This window comes from Panthera leo, chromosome D1, assembly GCF_018350215.1.
Source record: "Panthera leo isolate Ple1 chromosome D1, P.leo_Ple1_pat1.1, whole genome shotgun sequence".
Lineage (NCBI taxonomy): Eukaryota > Metazoa > Chordata > Mammalia > Carnivora > Felidae > Panthera > Panthera leo.
This window is the reverse complement of record NC_056688.1, coordinates 183,298-199,796: the sequence shown is the minus strand read 5'-3', so window position 1 is coordinate 199,796 and position 16,499 is coordinate 183,298. Positions and strand designations below refer to the sequence as shown.

At 45.5% G+C, this 16,499-nt stretch overlaps 1 long non-coding RNA gene across 1 annotated transcript; it reads left to right on the top strand.

Moving 5' to 3' along the window:
- Positions 1-390: 390 nt before the first annotated feature.
- On the top strand, positions 391-3,053 carry LOC122199551. Its single transcript, XR_006193557.1, has 3 exons — positions 391-655; positions 2,005-2,028; positions 3,030-3,053. It is a non-coding gene; the product is annotated as an uncharacterized LOC122199551 (long non-coding RNA).
- The last annotated feature ends 13,446 nt before the right edge of the window (positions 3,054-16,499 follow it).

Here is a 16,499-nt window from a genome sequence, read left to right as displayed (position 1 = left end):
TGTGTTCTTTGTCTCTTTCAAAAATTAATGTACCTAAAAGCATTTTCAATCCGATATTTTCTGGATGGCTCTTTTCAGTTTCATTCCTGAAGAAGCAGGGTGTCTGCCTCGTCCATTATTCTTTTGTTGTCTTTGGCGTAGCTGATGACATATACGACATTTCCCCAACCAGCATCAGGGGTGCGCAACATTTCTTCTACGAGCCGGACACCTCTCATCCACTGTAACACTGCATTCCTCTAGTGCATCCCACATGCTCCTGGATGCTGGACTGTAACTGTGGATGGTGTCACTGTCCCATAGTCTTCTGATGGTATTTCAGGAGGTTCTTCCTTCACATCTTTGGTTACCTGAGTGTCTTCTGACATCTTCTCTCATGTTTCCACTAGGCCGCTGCTACGACGCCCAACAGGGAACCCGAAGCAGAGAGGGATTCAGGAGCAGACCAGCTACTGCTTGGCTCCCACAAATGGTCCCCTTGGAACTCTTTATGGAAGAGGAGAAAACACCCACCACCACTGTTTCATAACCCTGCACTGAATGTGGAGACAACAACCACCTACCCCCAAAAGGAAACTCCAACAGGGTACATGTATCAAACCTAAGGTGTTGGTCATGTATTTTGGATCAATAAGTGAGTTTGTACTTTTGACTGGTAAGTGTACATCTAAATCCCTCAGAAGGAATATTATTCCCTGAAGTCACCCCAACCCCAAATGTTGGCCCATGGGGAGATGTGTTGTCCCTATTTGTTGTATTGATGTTGTCTCTGTAGGCCAGTGAATTCAAGCTCCATAGGGTCTTGTCTTATTCCCATCTCTTCATAGGAAGTTCCATTTCACTGATTGGAAGAGACAGTACAACCATCGTGTGGCCATTCATATGAGTCACTATTTAGGGAACAAATGATTTTGTTACCTTTGCACGGCCATTTCACAAATGTCCCTGGGCAGGCAGGGCCTCTAAAACTACAAATGCTAGAGGTGATTTTATTGGTAAACAGGCGGGGTTTGTGTTCACTGAGTTCCTTTTATTTCTTTTCATTTTTCTTTGATTGCCTATCTGTGTTGGGTCAACAATTCGTTTGATATTGACTTTACAGTTAGGTTATTTTTATCTTATGGGTAATTCCATGGTTATCTGCTCTGATAGACGCTTCTGCAAGGACAAATACTTCTTGTTGCACATACTAGCATTATTGCTTCTATTGTGAAATTAACCAGGTCATAACTTAGGGGTTGGTTGCTTTTTTTCGTATTCAGATCTTAAGATCATATACCAGTGCCTGAGCCCTACTATGAATGCTCATCGTTACAGCCCTAACAACCGCCTACAGGACGCGAATCATATCTTTCGCCCTTCTAGGACAGCCTGATACACGTACTTGGCGATGCAGGGGTGTAATGCTTGAACCCCTCATCGGCGATGGATGGGTGTCATGCTAGCACTCCCCCATCGGCAAGGGAGTAGTGATGCCACCACTAAATCTAACATTTCCTGAATAGTTTTCATCACTGTCAGAGCTGAAGAAGCAGTCTTATGTTACAGTTAGGGTTAGGGTTAGGATTAGAGTTAGAGTTAGGGGTTAGGATAAAGGTTAGGTCACACTTACACCCCCCGTTAGGTGTGGGAGGGAGGCACTCATGCACACTGCCTCCCCTCAGCATGGGAGGGTGTCATCCATGTGCCGGCCCCCCCTGTGGTGAGGGAGTAGTGATGACACTATTAAATATGATATTTCATGAATGGGTCTTTTCACTTTCATGGCTGAAGTAGCAGCATCTCTTATGATGAGGATTAGGGTTTGGATTACCCTGAGGGATAGGGTAAGGGTTAGGTCATGCTTGCACCCCCCGTTTGGCAAGGGAGGAAGGTCACACCTGACCCCCGCCACGCTTGGTGCCAAAGGGTGTTCAGGCATGCACCCTGCCTCCCCTCCACAAAGGAGTAGTGATGCCACTATTTAATGTGTTTTTTTATGAATGGCTCTTTTCACTTTCACAGCTGAAGAAGCAGGCATTTCTTATGGTAAGGGTTATGGTTAGGATTGCCGTTCATGGTTCGGGTAAGGGATAGGCCATGCCTGCACCCTCCCTAGGAGTGGGAGGGTGTTCACACATGCTCCACGCCCACTCACATCTTGAGAGAGTGTTCATCAATAGGACCCAGCCCCCTTCAGCGGGGGAGCGTGTTGATGTATGAGCCTGCACCCCTCTAGTGTGTGAGGGTGTTCACGCATGGGCACCACAACCCTAGCCGAGGGAGGGCATTTGCCCCTGCGCCCTGCCCTCTTTGGCTGAGGAGGGTGTTCATGCATGCGCACAGTCCCCTTTGGCTTGGGAGGGTGTTCAGGTATGTGCACGCACATGCCTCCAGGTGCGGGAGGGGGTTCACGCATGTGCCCTGCCCCCCTGAGGTGCTGGAGAGGGACACTTGTGCACAGCACCACTACTCAGTAAGGGAGTAGTGACGTCACTATTAAATCTCATTTTTCATGGACGGCTGTTTTCACTTTCACAGCTGAAGAAGCATAATTCTCTTAAGGTCAGGGGTAGGGTTAGCATTACAGTTAGGGGTTAAGGTAAGGGTTAGGTCATGCTTGCTCTCCCCTCTCAGCATGGGAATGTTTCACGCATTACCCTGCTATCCTGAGCAAAGGAGAGTGTTCACCCTTTCACCCCACCCCCTGAGAGTGGTAAAATATTGAAGCATATGCTCCACTCCACTTCCGCTGGGGACGGCTTTCATACATGCGTAGGTCCCCACTTCAGGACAGATTGTTCATACATGTGCACCACCACCTCTCGGTGTGGGAGGGTATTCACTCATGGGCACACCTCACCTATGCATGGGAGATGGTTCATGCATGTGTCTTGCCCACCTCAGCATGGGAGGGTTTTTACACATGTGCACAGCCCCACCTTGGTGTGGGAGGAGGTCACCCATGCAGAGGGCCACCCATCAATGACCGAATAGTGATGCCACTATTAAATGTGACGTTTCATGAATGGTTCTTTTCCCTTTCACAGCTGAAGTAGCAGACAACTCTTAAGGTAAGGGTTCAGGTTAGCATTACCATTAATGGTTAGGGTAAGGGTTAGGTCATGCTTCCACACCCCCTCGTCACCAGAGTATATTCACGCAATAGCACTGCCCCTCAGTGCGGGAGAATATTCATGCATGTGCCCTGCCCCTTTCAGCGTGGTAGGGTGTTCACACATGTGCCCCATCCCCTTCCACTTGGTAGTGCGTTCATGCATTCGCACATTTGCACAACCCCCCCCCAAGGTGAGGGAGGGTGTTGACACATGTGCCCTGTGTCCCTCCACATAGGAGGTAGTTCACACATGCTCCTCACCCCTTGGCGAGGGAGGGTGTCACCCAGGAACAGTGCCACCCCTCAGAGAGGGAGTAGTGTTGTCACCATTAAGTGTGACATTTCATCAATGATTCTTTTCACTTTCACAGCTGAAGAAGCACGCATCACTTAAGGTAAGGGTTAGGGTTAGCATTACATTTAGGGTTTAGGGTAAGGGTTAGGTCATTCTTGCTCCCCCTCTCTGCACGAGAGGTGTTTCACTCATGCTCCCTGCCCCAATCGGCACGTGAGGCTGTTCCCTAGTTTTCATGTGTTTTGTTTCATAAATTCCACATGAGTGAAATCATATATTTGTCTTTCTCTGATTGACATATTTCACTTAGCAAATACATTCGAGCTCCATCCACATCGTTGCAAATGGCAAGATTTCATTCTTCTTGAAGCTGAGTTATATTTCATTGTACATACATATGTATGTATATATGAACATACACATATGTACATATGCATATACATACGTATACACACACACACACACACACCACAACTTCTTTATACCTTCATCAGTTGATGGATACTTGGGCTTTCTCCATAGTTTGGCTACTGTTGATAATTCTGCTATAAATATTGGGTGCATGCAATGTCACTATTAGGTATTTACCCAAAAGGTACCAAAATAGAGTCTCGGTTTTAAAGTTTATTTTGCCTGATATAAGTATTGCTACTGGCTTTCTTTTGACATTATTGGCATGATAAATATTTCTTCATTCCCTCACTTCAAATCTGCAGGAGACTTAAGTCCAAATAAGGCTTTGTAGGCAGCATCTAGATAGACATTGTTTTTTGTTTGTTTGTTTGTTTGTTTGTTTGTTTGTTTTGTCCATTCTGACGCCCTATCCAATGTCTTTTGATTGGAGCATTTAGTCCATTTATATTCAGAGTGACTATTGATAGGTATATATTTAGTCCCATCCTACTAGTTGTTTTGTCATTGTTTCTTGATGTTTTCTCTGATCCTTTCTTGTCTGTAACTGTGCAGAAGCTTTTTATCTTCAGGACCCAATAGTTCATTTTGGTTTTTATTGCCCTTGCTTCTGGAGACATGACAAGCAAGAAGTTGCTGCGGCCAGGATTAAGGAGGTACATTGCCTGTTATCTCCTCTAGGATTTTCATGGTTCCTGACTTACATTTAGATCTTTCATCCATTTTGAGGGGTTTGTGTGTGTGTATGTGTGTGTGTCGTTTAAGAAGTGTCCAGTTTCATTCTTCACACTGCCCAGTTTTCCTACTACCATTTACTGAAGAGACTCTTTTATTCCATTGGATCTTCTTCCTGTGTTATCAAAGATTACTCCCATAAGTTTGAGGGTATATTTCTGGGTTCCATATACTGGTCATTGACGTCTGTCTCCGTTTCTGTGCCCGTACCATACTGTCTTGATGAATGCGGCTTTCTAATACACCACAAATCCAAAATAGTTATGTCTCCAGGTTTGTTTTCTTTCTCAACATGACTTTGGCTTTTGATTTCTTTTCTGGATCCTCACACATTTTAGGGTTGTTAGTTCTTGCTCTGTGAAGAAAGCTCATGTTATTTTGATAGGGATTGCACTGAATGTGTCAATTGCTATGTTAGTATTGATATCTTAACAATGTTTGTTCTTCTAATACATGAGCACGGAAAGTTTTCCATTTCTTTGGGATTCTTCAAATTTCTCATAGAAGATTTATGATTTGTGCCTTGTGTCCCCAATGGAAGGGAGTCTGAGCAAGGGTTAGGGTTAGATCCAGGACGTTGCCAGGGCCAAAGCAGCAACGCCAGTCTCGTGATCTCCCTCGAGGGCAGAAGTAAGGGACCAGGCGACCCCGAGGGTCAAGTGTTTGATAAGGTTTCAAGATCAGCTTAGGATTCGGTTGAGGGTTCTGATTAGGGGTAGGGTTTGGGTTAGTACTCAGGAGGCTCCAGGTGCTGAACCCACAGCAGGGCAGTGGTCTCCCAAGTGGGCTACATTGAGGGCACAAGGGAGGAGCCGGTCAGGATTAAACTTTGGCTTGCAAGGTCACACAATTCCATGGGCCACTGGTCGGGTAGACCTCAGGAATCCTTTCGGGCAGTTGCAGCCGGGCCTGGGAAACGACATGGTGAGCTTCCAGGTTCCATGCCGAGTGACCCTGCACTGCTTCTGGACCCCATGTGCGTGGTGTTCTCAGACTTAGGTATTGGGTACCCATGGGGAGAGTGCCTTACCTAGGGATACGGTCCGGTCCAGGGACGTCTCCAGGGCCAAAGGACCTCCAGTCTCCTGTTCTCCCTGGAGGGCTGAAGTGAGGGACCATGCGACGGGGTGGTCCAATTATAAGGTCAGTGTTAGAGGTCGGCTTAAGTATCCGTGGAGGGTACCGGTTCAGGGTAGGGTTAGGGTTAGGTTTATGTCCAAGGAAGCTCCAGGCGCTGAACCCACAGCAGGGCAGTAGTGTCCCCGGATGGCTCAGTTGAGGGCACAGCAGAGGGTGCCGGTCAGGATTAGTCTTTGGCTGCGAAGGCCACGTAAATCTATGGGTCCCTGTTCGGGGAAGCCTCAGGAATCCTCTCTGGCAACTGAAACCGGGCCTGGGAAACGACATGGTGAGCTTACAGGTTCCATGCTGAGTGACCCTGCACCGCCTTGAACCCCAGGCGCCTGGTGTTGTCAGAATTTGGTTGGGTACGGATGGGGAGGGAGCCTTAGCTAGGGTTAGGGTTCGGTCCAGGGACATTGCCAGGGCCGAAGCGACTCTAGTCTCGGGATCTCCCTCGAGGGATGAAGTGAGGGCCCATGCGACGGGGCATCTCAATGTGGGGTTAGGGTTCAAGGCCGGCTTAGGTTTCGTGGGAGGGTTCCAGTTAGGGGTAGGTTTCGGGTTAGGGATAGGTCCCAAGAGGCTCCAGGCGCCGAACCCACAGCAGTGCAGTGGTTTCCCCGAAAGGCTGAGTTGAGGGCACTAGGAAGGGTGCCAGTCAGCATCAGTCTCTGGCTTCCAAAGCCACACAACTCTAAGGGCCCCTGGTCAGGGAGGACTCAGGAATCCACTCGGGCAGCTGCAGCCGGGCCTGGGAAAAGACATGGTGAGCTTCCTGGTTCCATGCCGAGTGACCCTGCACCGCTGATCGACCCCAGGAGCATGGTGTTGTCAGACTTTGGGATTGGGTCCCCATGGGGAGAGAGCCGTAGCTACGGTTAGGGTTAGGTCCAGTGACGTCGCCAGGGCCGAAGCGACTCCGGTCTCGTGATCTCCCTCGAGGGCTGAAGTGAGGGCCCACGCAATGGGGCGGCTCAAGTTCAGGGTTAGGGTTTGAGGCCAGCTTAGGGTTTGGTGGAAGGGTCCATTTAAGGGTAGGTTTAGGGTTATGGTTAGGTGCCAGGAGTCTCCAGGCCCCGAACTCACAGCAAGGCAGTGGTCTCCCCGAAGGGTTGAGTTGAGGGGACAAGGGAGGGTGCCGGTCAGGATCAGTCTTTGGCTGCCAAGGCCACACAAGTCAATGGGCCCCTGGTCAGGGAGGCTTCTGGAATCCTCTCGGGCAGCTGCAGTCGGGCCTGGGAAACGACATGGTGAGCTTCCAGGTTCCATGACGGGTGAGCCTGCACCGCTTCTGGACCCCAGGCACGTGGTGTTGTCAGACGTTGGAATTGAGTCCCCATGAGGAGAGAGCCTTAGCTAGGGTTAGGGATATTTTCCACGGATGTCACCAGAGCTGAAGAGGCTCTAGTCTCGTGGTCTTCCTTGAGCACCGAGGTGAGGGCCCATGCGATGTTGTGACTCAAGTCTAGGGTTTGGTTTCGTGGTCAGCTTAGGTTTCAGTGGAGTGTTCTGGTTACGGGTAGGGATAGGGTTAGGGTTTGTTCCTAGGAGGATGTGGTGGTGACCCCTCAGCAGTGCAGTGTACTCCCCGGAGGGTTGAGTTTAGGGCATATGCGAGGGTGCCGCTCAGGATCAATCTTTGGCTTCCAAGACCACAACCTCTCTGGTCCCCTGTTGTGGGAGGCCTCAGGAATCCTCTCTGGCAGCTGTAGCCGGGTTGGGAAATGACATGTTGAGGTTCCAGGTTCCATGCCAAGTTAGCCTGCACCTCTTCTGGACCCTTGGCACGTGGTGTTGTCAGACTGGGGTATTGGGTCCCCGTGGTTAGCTAGGGTTAGTGTTCGGTCCAGGGACGTCTCCAGGACCACTGCAACCCGAGACTCATGATCTCCCTCGAGGTCTGAAGTGAGGGCGTATGCGACAGTGGGGCTCAAGTATAGGGTTATGGTTCGAGGTCGGCTTAGACTTCGGTGGAGGATTCCATTTAAGGGATGGGTTAGGATTAGGGTTAGGTCCCAGGAGGCTCCAGGCGCTGAACCCACATCAGTGCAGTGGTCTCCCCGAAGTTCTGAGTTGAGGGCACAGGGAGGGTGCCTGTCAAGACCACTCTTTGGCTTCCAATTTCACACAAATCTATGGCCCCTGGTAGGGTAAGCCTCAGGAATCCTTTCGGGCAGCTGCAGGTGGGCCTGGGAAGTGACATGGTGAGGTTCCAGGTTCCATTCCGAGTGACCCTTTACCACTTCTGGACCCTAGCCACGTGGTTTTGTGAGAGGTTTATGGTTCGGTCCAGGGAAGTCACCAGGGTCGAAGCGACATCAGTGTTTTGAATTCCATGTAAGGCTGAAATGTGGGCACATGCTCCAATGTGCATCTGTTGTAGTGTTAGTGTGATATATAGGGGTAGGTGTAGGGTAAGTATCCTGGTTATGGTAAACATTTGGTTTAGGGTTAGGTCCCTGGATGCTCTAGGTAGTTACCCCAGAGCAGAGTAGGTGTCTCCCCAAAGGGCTGAGTGGAGTCACCAGGGTGTGTGCCGGTCAGGATTATTCTATGTGTTCCAAGGCTAGACAAATGTAATTGCCACCCTTGGAGTAGGCTTCAGGAATCCTCTCGTGCCGCTGCCGTCGCGCTTTGTAAATGACATGGTGATATTCTAAGTTCCTTGTCGAGTATTTCTTCATTAATTCTGGAACCCATGTGCATGCTGTTATTAGAAAATACACAAATGTAGGGGCGCCTGGGTGGCTCAGTTGGTTAAGCGGCCGACTTCAGCTCAGGTCATGATCTCGCGGTCCGTGAGTTCGAGCCCCGCGTCGGGCTCTGTGCTGACAGCTCAGAGCCTGGAGCCTGTTTCAGATTCTGTGTCTCCCTCTCTCTCTGACCCTCCCCCGTTCATGCTCTGTCTCTCTGTCTCAAAAATAAATAAACGTTAAAAAAATTAAAAAAAAAAAGAAAATACACAAATGTATATTTTCTGATGGAATGATATCTCCCTTGATATCTTTGCAGTGTTAAAGTGCCCTTCTATGATTGTATGAGTATCAATTCTTTACTTTAGGTTTTCAGTGTTTTGTGTATTGGATGCTCTCAGGTTGAGCACATATATGTGTACAATTGTTGTATCTTTCGTTGGATTATACCTTTTATCATTATACTGTCCTTTTTTCTCTCTTGTTAGAGTTTTATTTTTAAATCTATTTGTCTGATATAGGTATGGCTACTGCTGTTTTCTTTTGATAATTTACTTCTATAATTACTCTCTTATAGGTAGAGGATAGAGAGGTCCTATATTTCATTCATTCTCTCACCCAGTGCCTTTTATTAAGAGGAGAGAGAGCTCAGGGATGGGAGTGCGGGGTGGGGGGAATGAAGGAAGATAGATTGAATGAGAGAGAATGAGAGTGAGGATGAATCTTAAGCATGTTCCATGCTCAGTGCAGAGCCTAATTGGGGCTCAATCCGGTGATCCTGGCATCATAGCGTGATCCAAAATCAAGAGTCAAAATCTCAAGTGATTGAGCCATCCAGGTGCCCCTATCTGTCACCCTGTGCCTTTGATTTGAGCATTTATTCTCTTTCCTTCAAAGTAATTGATAGACGTATACTTGTCCTTTTATTACTTGATGACTGTTGTTTCTGAATCTTTCTGATCCTTTCTCCTCTTTCTCTTTTTTAGGGTTTGCTGGGTTTCTTTAGTACCACAGTTGAAATTGCTTGTCTTTATAGTCTGCATATGTATTGGTGGTGTTTGATTTGTGGTTATTATTAGGTTTGTACCTAACCACTTGTGCATATAGAAGTCTATATTAAGTTGATAGTTGTTTAAGTTTGAACCAGTTCTTTACTCCTCTCCTTCCCGTGTTGTAGATATGTAGTGTCATATTTCAAAACCTTTCATATCGCGAATACCTTGGCTGATGTTTTACAGATATACTCATTTTTATTGCTTTTGCGTTTTGCACTTTAATACTGTCACTTTAGGTGTTTCTTTTCCACTTAAAGAGTCCCTTTTAACATTTCTTGCAGGGGTGGTTTGTTGGTTGTAAAATCCCTGAGTATTTATTTGGGAACCTCTTGATCTTTCCGTCCATCTGAATGATAGTGTTGTGGATAGACTCTCTTTGGCTGCAGATGTTATCCATTCAGCACCTTTACCATACCGTGCTGCTCACTTACAGTTTCAAAGTTTCTTCTGAAAATCATCCAGTGATAACCTTATGGGGTTTCTCTTGTAGGTAATTGTCATCTTTTGTTTTCCTGCTGTTAAATTTTCTTCTTTATCACGGCATTTTGCATTTTAATTACTAGGTGACTTGATGTGGATCTGCTTCTGTTGAATATTTTGGGGATTCTTTGTGCCTCCTGCTTCTGGATCTGTTTCATTCCCCGCATTAAGGAAGTTTTCATCTTTTGTGTCTTCAAATAAATTTTCTGGTTCCATTTCTCAGAGTTTGGAGGATGAGAAATAGGGCAGGAGAGACCTATTGAAGGTTCTCTGATGAGTCACTGGTTTTGCATTAGTGGGGGATAGATTTGGGACTCAAATGAACAACCTACCTTTAACTTAAAAGAACTAGAAAAAAACAACAATCTGCAATGTCCAATGTTCTCAAAAGGGAGGAAGTAATGCATATGAGAGTGGAAACCAATGAAACTGAGACCATGAAATCAATAGAAAATATGAAGACCAAAAGTGGGTTTTCTGAAGAGTGAAACAAAATTTTCAAGATTATACATAGACTATGCTAAGGCAGAGAGAGGACCCAACTCAAAATAATTATAAATAAAAGTGTAGACATTACACCTGATACCAAAGAAACATTAAGGAGACAAAGAGGCGACCATGGCCAAATTAGATGCCAGCAAACCGCCTACCTAGAAGAAATGGATAGGTTCTTAGAAACACACAACCTACCAAGACTGTATCAGGAAAAAATAGAAGGTTTGCACAGACCCATTAAAGGAAGACTGCATCAATACAAGAAGATAACCAAAGTAAGTAAATGGAAACAGTAATCGAAATTCTCTCAGGGAAGAAAAGCCCAGGACCAGGTAGATTCACTGGTGAATGTGACCAAACATTTGTAGAAGAAATAACAGCAGTCCTCTCACTGATTCAAAAGGAATGAACACCATAAACTCATTTCATGAGAATGGAATTACCCTTGTAGGAAACCAGAAAAGGATACTACCTGAACAGAAAACTATAGGCCAGTATTCCCATGATGAATATAGATGAATAATTCCCAGTGATATACAGGCAAACCAAATTCAGCATCACATTAAAAGGATCATTGACCGTGATGTAGGGTTTTTTCCCTGTAAAGGAAGTATGTTTCAGAAATGCAAATCAATAAATGTGACTCCTCACATACTTGAATGAAAGACAAATCAACCAGAAACCAGACTCTTAACTATAAATAGCAAAAAGAGGATTACTAGAAGGGAGGTGGGCAGGGGCATGGGTTAAATGGGTGATGGGCTAAGGAGGGCGCTAGTAGTGAGGAACACTGGGTGTTGTATGTGATGGATGACTACATTGTATACCTGAAACTAACATTACACTGTATGCTAACCAACTGGAATTTAAATAAAAACTTGAAAAAATAAATACTGAAGAAATACACAAATAAATTTAAACTAAATAAAATAAATACATTTTTTAAAATTTTCTTAATGTTTATTTATTTTTGACAGCAAGAGAGAGAGAGAGAGAGAGAGAGAGCGAGCATGATCAGGGGAGGGGCAGAGAGAGAGTAAGACACAGAATCCGAAGCAGGCTCCAGGCTCTGAGCTGTCAGCACAGAGCCTGATGCGGGGATCGAACCCATAGACCGTGAGATCATGATGTGAATCAAAGTCGGACGCTCAACCAACCGAGCCACCCAGACGCCCCATACATTTTAAAAATTAAAAAGAAAACCCTGTGACGATGTCAATAGACACAAAAAAAAGTTCTGAGAAAATTTGGTATCCATTTGTGCTAAAATACTCTTTAAAAATTCCCTGTAGAGGGAACATATCTCAACATAAGAAAGGCCATGTATGTGAAGCCCATATCTAACATCATACTCAAAAATGAAATTGTGAAAGATTTTCCTCTAAGATCAGGAACAAGACAAGGATGCCATATATATGTGAAGGGGATTGGGTGATGCAGCCTTCTGGTTATGGAATAATAAATTACAGATGGAAGATATAGCATAGGGAACATTGAGAATGGTACTGGGATAGTGATGCATGGTGACAGATTGTAGCTACAACTGTGTTAGCATATCAGAATGTATACACTTGTCCAATCACTATGTTGTTCATCTGAAACTAATGTAACATAGTGTATCAGCTATTCCCAAATAACATCATTTTTTTAGTAAGGTAAAAGAATGAAATAAAGTTCAGTGTAAAAGAACTTGTTAATATCTAATCAAGAAATGCATTAAAGTTCCAAACTAGAAAGACACCGTATCAAATTCTGTAGCTTTCCTATACACTAACCAAATTATCTAAGAAGAAAAGAAAACAATCCATTTGCAATAGCATCAAAAACAATAAACTTTATAGGAATAAATTTAGCCAAGGAAGTGAAAGATCTCTCTACAGAAAAGTGTAACACCCATGTACAGAAATGGAAGAAATTCAATTTGGATGAAAGAAACAGGACAACAGATAAGTCAGTGAAAAGCCATCCCACGTCCATCTTTCAGAGGAATTAATACAGATACAATGTCCATATTACCCATAGCCATCTAGAGATTCAGTGCAATCTTTATCAAGACTCCAATGCAATTTGTATGCAATTAGAAAAACATATCCTAAAATGTATTTGGAACCAAAAAAAAGACCCCAAGTAGCCAATGCAAGAAGGATCAAAACAGGAGGCATCACACTTCTTGATTGCAAGCTGAATTCTAACACAAAGAAATCAGGTATGTCACTGGCATAAGCACACACACAAGACAATGGAATGGAAATTGAGAGCCCAAACTAAACCCTTGCATGCACAGTCAACTAGAATTTGACAAGGGAGTCAAGAATACACAGTGGAGAAGGGTAGTCTCTTGAATAACTGGGACTGGGAAAATTGGATATTCACGTGTATAAGAATAAAGCTTAGCACCTTGTGTTATACCACCCCAAGAATTAACTTGAAATGGATTAAAGATGTAAATGAACAGTACGGAAACAAAATTCTTCCTCATCGCTTCAGCTCTTACTATGCCAAGACGGAGCTGTTGAGGTGGTGAAGGGCTGGGTGGAGAGTAGTCCTGGACATAGAAGCCTGTGTGTGTGGAACAGACTTTCTTTAGTAGTCTGGAATTATCCCTCTGATCCTTTAAGACTAGCCACTTCCTTCCCCACATTGCAGACACAGCTAGTACCATGTTGCCAGCAATGTACTGCTTTGTCTCCTCCAACTCTTAGAAATTCTAGGTGGGACCCAGTGGGAAGGGTGGAGTTTAGTGGCACTGATGCTGCCCTGTTGAAACCAGGTGGAGAGGAAAGAGACATGTGTCATTCGGCTTCATTGGGATTCAGGTATATTGGTGTTGGTGTTGGTGTTGGATTTTTCACCTTTTACCCTACCACATCTCAAAAGTTTAATTTCTGTCCTGCAGGTCCACGTGGTTTCCAGGATGTTTCCTCCTTTCCTAGAAGTGCCCCCCATGTCATACCCCATGGGCTGACCTTTATCACCACCCATGGGCTTAGGGTCACCCCCACCTTCTCCAAACTGGAGTCCTCTGGGACCTCACCTTCCTCCTCCACCATGTGGAAAGATCATATGACCAGTATGAGTTGACTTATAAAATACGTTTTGTCTTTTACTTGTTATGTGTTTGGAGAAGATGCAGTGATGGCACCACAGGGCTTTCAGGTCAGCCTGAGTGAGGACGTTGTAATGTTCTTCAAGTTTCTCAGGACATGCATGAAATGGGCAGTCATTTCCACATAGTGAGATGGGCAACACGTGTCTCTGATAGAGAAGGAAAGAGGCCTTATACATGCTGACAGACATAGCACTCCCTAGGATGTAGCTTGTACAGAGACCATGTGCTGGGCTCTCTGAGGGATGAAACACACCCCTAACATACTTTCTAGCGAGTTGAGACCTGAGCTGTTCACAGCTGCTTGATTAGTTATAAAAACACCTGAACCAGGGCCCTGTGAACCTTCCTCAAGAGACAGGATCAGAACTCCCTCTTGTCCTCAAGGGTCACCTGAGGCACATGAAAAACGCTCTGTCCCTGGTAAGGGATGCGAGAGTGTGAATGAGTTGAATATAATGAAACATGTTGTGAATGGTTTGATTTTCTTCTACACAGTCTATGCAAGTCAGAATCAACCTCCATCCACCTCCATCCTTTATGAGACCTAAGACGTGATGCAGCTCCCTCCCATGGGAAACATCATTTGTGTCTCTACCAAGGATGCAGAGAAAGACAAGGTAAATTCTGTTGCCCGTTTCAGTTGAAATGCTTTCTGGAAACTTTTATCTGGCCTTGTCTGGTTTTCTTTGTCCTCTGGTGTCTTTACTGTTTGATTTATGTGCTCACAAGCCTCCAGACCTCTCCAATGTAACATCGTCATGTTAGCTAGTGCCTCTGGACGCCACAAGTGTGTGGAGGCTGAGGACCACGTGGCTCTCACTTAGCATTTGTGGAAATAACTTGAGGAGGATGACACTTCACTGCACCCTCAAGTCTTCTGGAGCGTCTGACTCCTTCCGCACCTTCTTTACATGGGATTATCCTGATTATTTTCATTTTTTCCTATTTCAGTGTAGGCCATGAATTTGTTCAGAATGTCTGCTATGAGCCTCATGACTGGAATAGATAAAAACTCTTTCCAACATTATATTGTGTGCTTTGTACAGTGCTGAGGGTTCTTAGAAAAAATTCAGAATTCATTACTGGTCCTTCTGTGTTGGTAAATGTACAAGAGAGAATTTCTCCAGTTGTCCCCTAGGTGGAAATATTCTGAATTTTCAAGAAGTGGCACGTGTAATAAAAAAATGTACGTGGAACTGCAGTCGTGAAGGGAGAGAATCAGTGATTACCTGCAGGGCCAATACCTCACAGAGTTCTTCAGTTGTGTTTATATGAGCAGGTTCTCTTGTGTCCCGGGAGCAGTTGTAATTGGTACTTTGTGTCATGATACCTTAAGGGAGTTTTGCACCTGAAATTGAGACATGTTTCTGTTCATTCTTTTATGTAGAATTTCTACCTCCCGTTTACAATGGCACAAAATAGCTCTGCAACTCATATTGTATTTAAAAGCTGAATTACCTGTGAATTAAGATAAACATACTTGAGGCCAATGAATATGCACAGGTAATGTGTTTCCCTCAAAAACACATTTCCAGGCCCCGTGCAGGACTCCAGGAATCCCCATCTCCTCAGAGGTCTCTGTGGCCTTGCACAGAAGATGTCTTTTTCAGGGAGGGAAGCAGAGTGAGGACAGAAATGGGATGGCAGGTTGAGCTTTGACCTTGGGGTGGCCATGGATCTCTGTGTGGTTCTGGTCATTTCTTTCATTCCTTCATGTTCTGTCTGTTTTCAATGTGCAGATAAAAAGTCTGCAGATCTGGTGGAAGAGGACACCAGAGGGGTCCTGGCCACAGATGCCTGCCTCTCTGGAATATGTTCCTTTATTAGACTGGCATTACTGCCATCAATCTTCTAGAATAGGACTCCTTGGCTTTCTGCATTTGTAAACATGTGCAGTGACGTGTGGCGACAGTAGTTTTTCCTTGTGGCATCTGGTAACTTCAGGCTATAGGTGGGACCTCATGGGAGGGTAGGGTTTTCTGACACCGATGCTCTGTTCTACTAGAACCCATGAATGAACAAGGGGTCACGTGTTGACACCTGCTTCATTGTGTTTCAGCTCCTGTGGGCATTCTGCTTCTGTCTGTCATACCAACACACCTGTCACTTCTGTTCTGTAGGTCCCTATGGATGCAAGAGGACCTCCTTCTTTCCCAGGTCCATCCCCCACAGATACCTTTTATCACTGTTCATGGGTTCTATGGGCTACCTCCAGCTCCTTGGTGTTCTCAGTGACAGGACCCACCACCTCCACCTCGACTATTTGTGAGATGAACTGAGCTGTATGAGTTGACATGTTCAGCATGTTCAGCTTCTATGCTGTTGAGTCTTTGAGAAGACGTAGAGATGGCCTCACATGCTTTGTAATGCAAGGGTGCTGCTGGATGTGGACACTGTTAAGATTCCTCAAGTTTCTCAGGACATACATATGTTGGGCTGTGTCATTTCCATTATTGAGCTGGGCTGCATATATTCTTTATGGAGAAGGAAAGAGTCTTTTAATAGAAAAGCAGGCATATCAGTTCTGTAGATGTGCCCAGTACACAGTCCATGTCCCTGGCTCTGTGAGAGATGAGGCAAACCCTTACCATCAGGGGCTTCAACTGTCCTAATGGGGAGAGAGTCACATGCGTTAAATTACATGGAGATTCTGGCCTACAATAATGGCAGCTCCAGTAATGGGTCCTCAAGGACAAGAGACGGAGACATGAATCTCATGGGAATGAATTGGAGACTGTGCATGAGAAGGGAGAGCTGAGATGGTGCAGAGGGGAGGGTGTTGGACTCAGTGAGATGGAGTTGGAGGCCATTTGTGGCAGGGCCCACAACTTGGGCAGGGAGAGTAAGTGCAGGGTGACATCCACACCGAGCTGCTGTATGGGTTCAAGGATAGTTCATGCAGGTATCATCTCTGAAATGTCATTGTGGCCAAAGTGCACCTAGTTCATTATCTAAATAAAGACTGTTGTTTCCCTTGGAGGGTCTCCTGAAGGTTCTGGATCCTTGT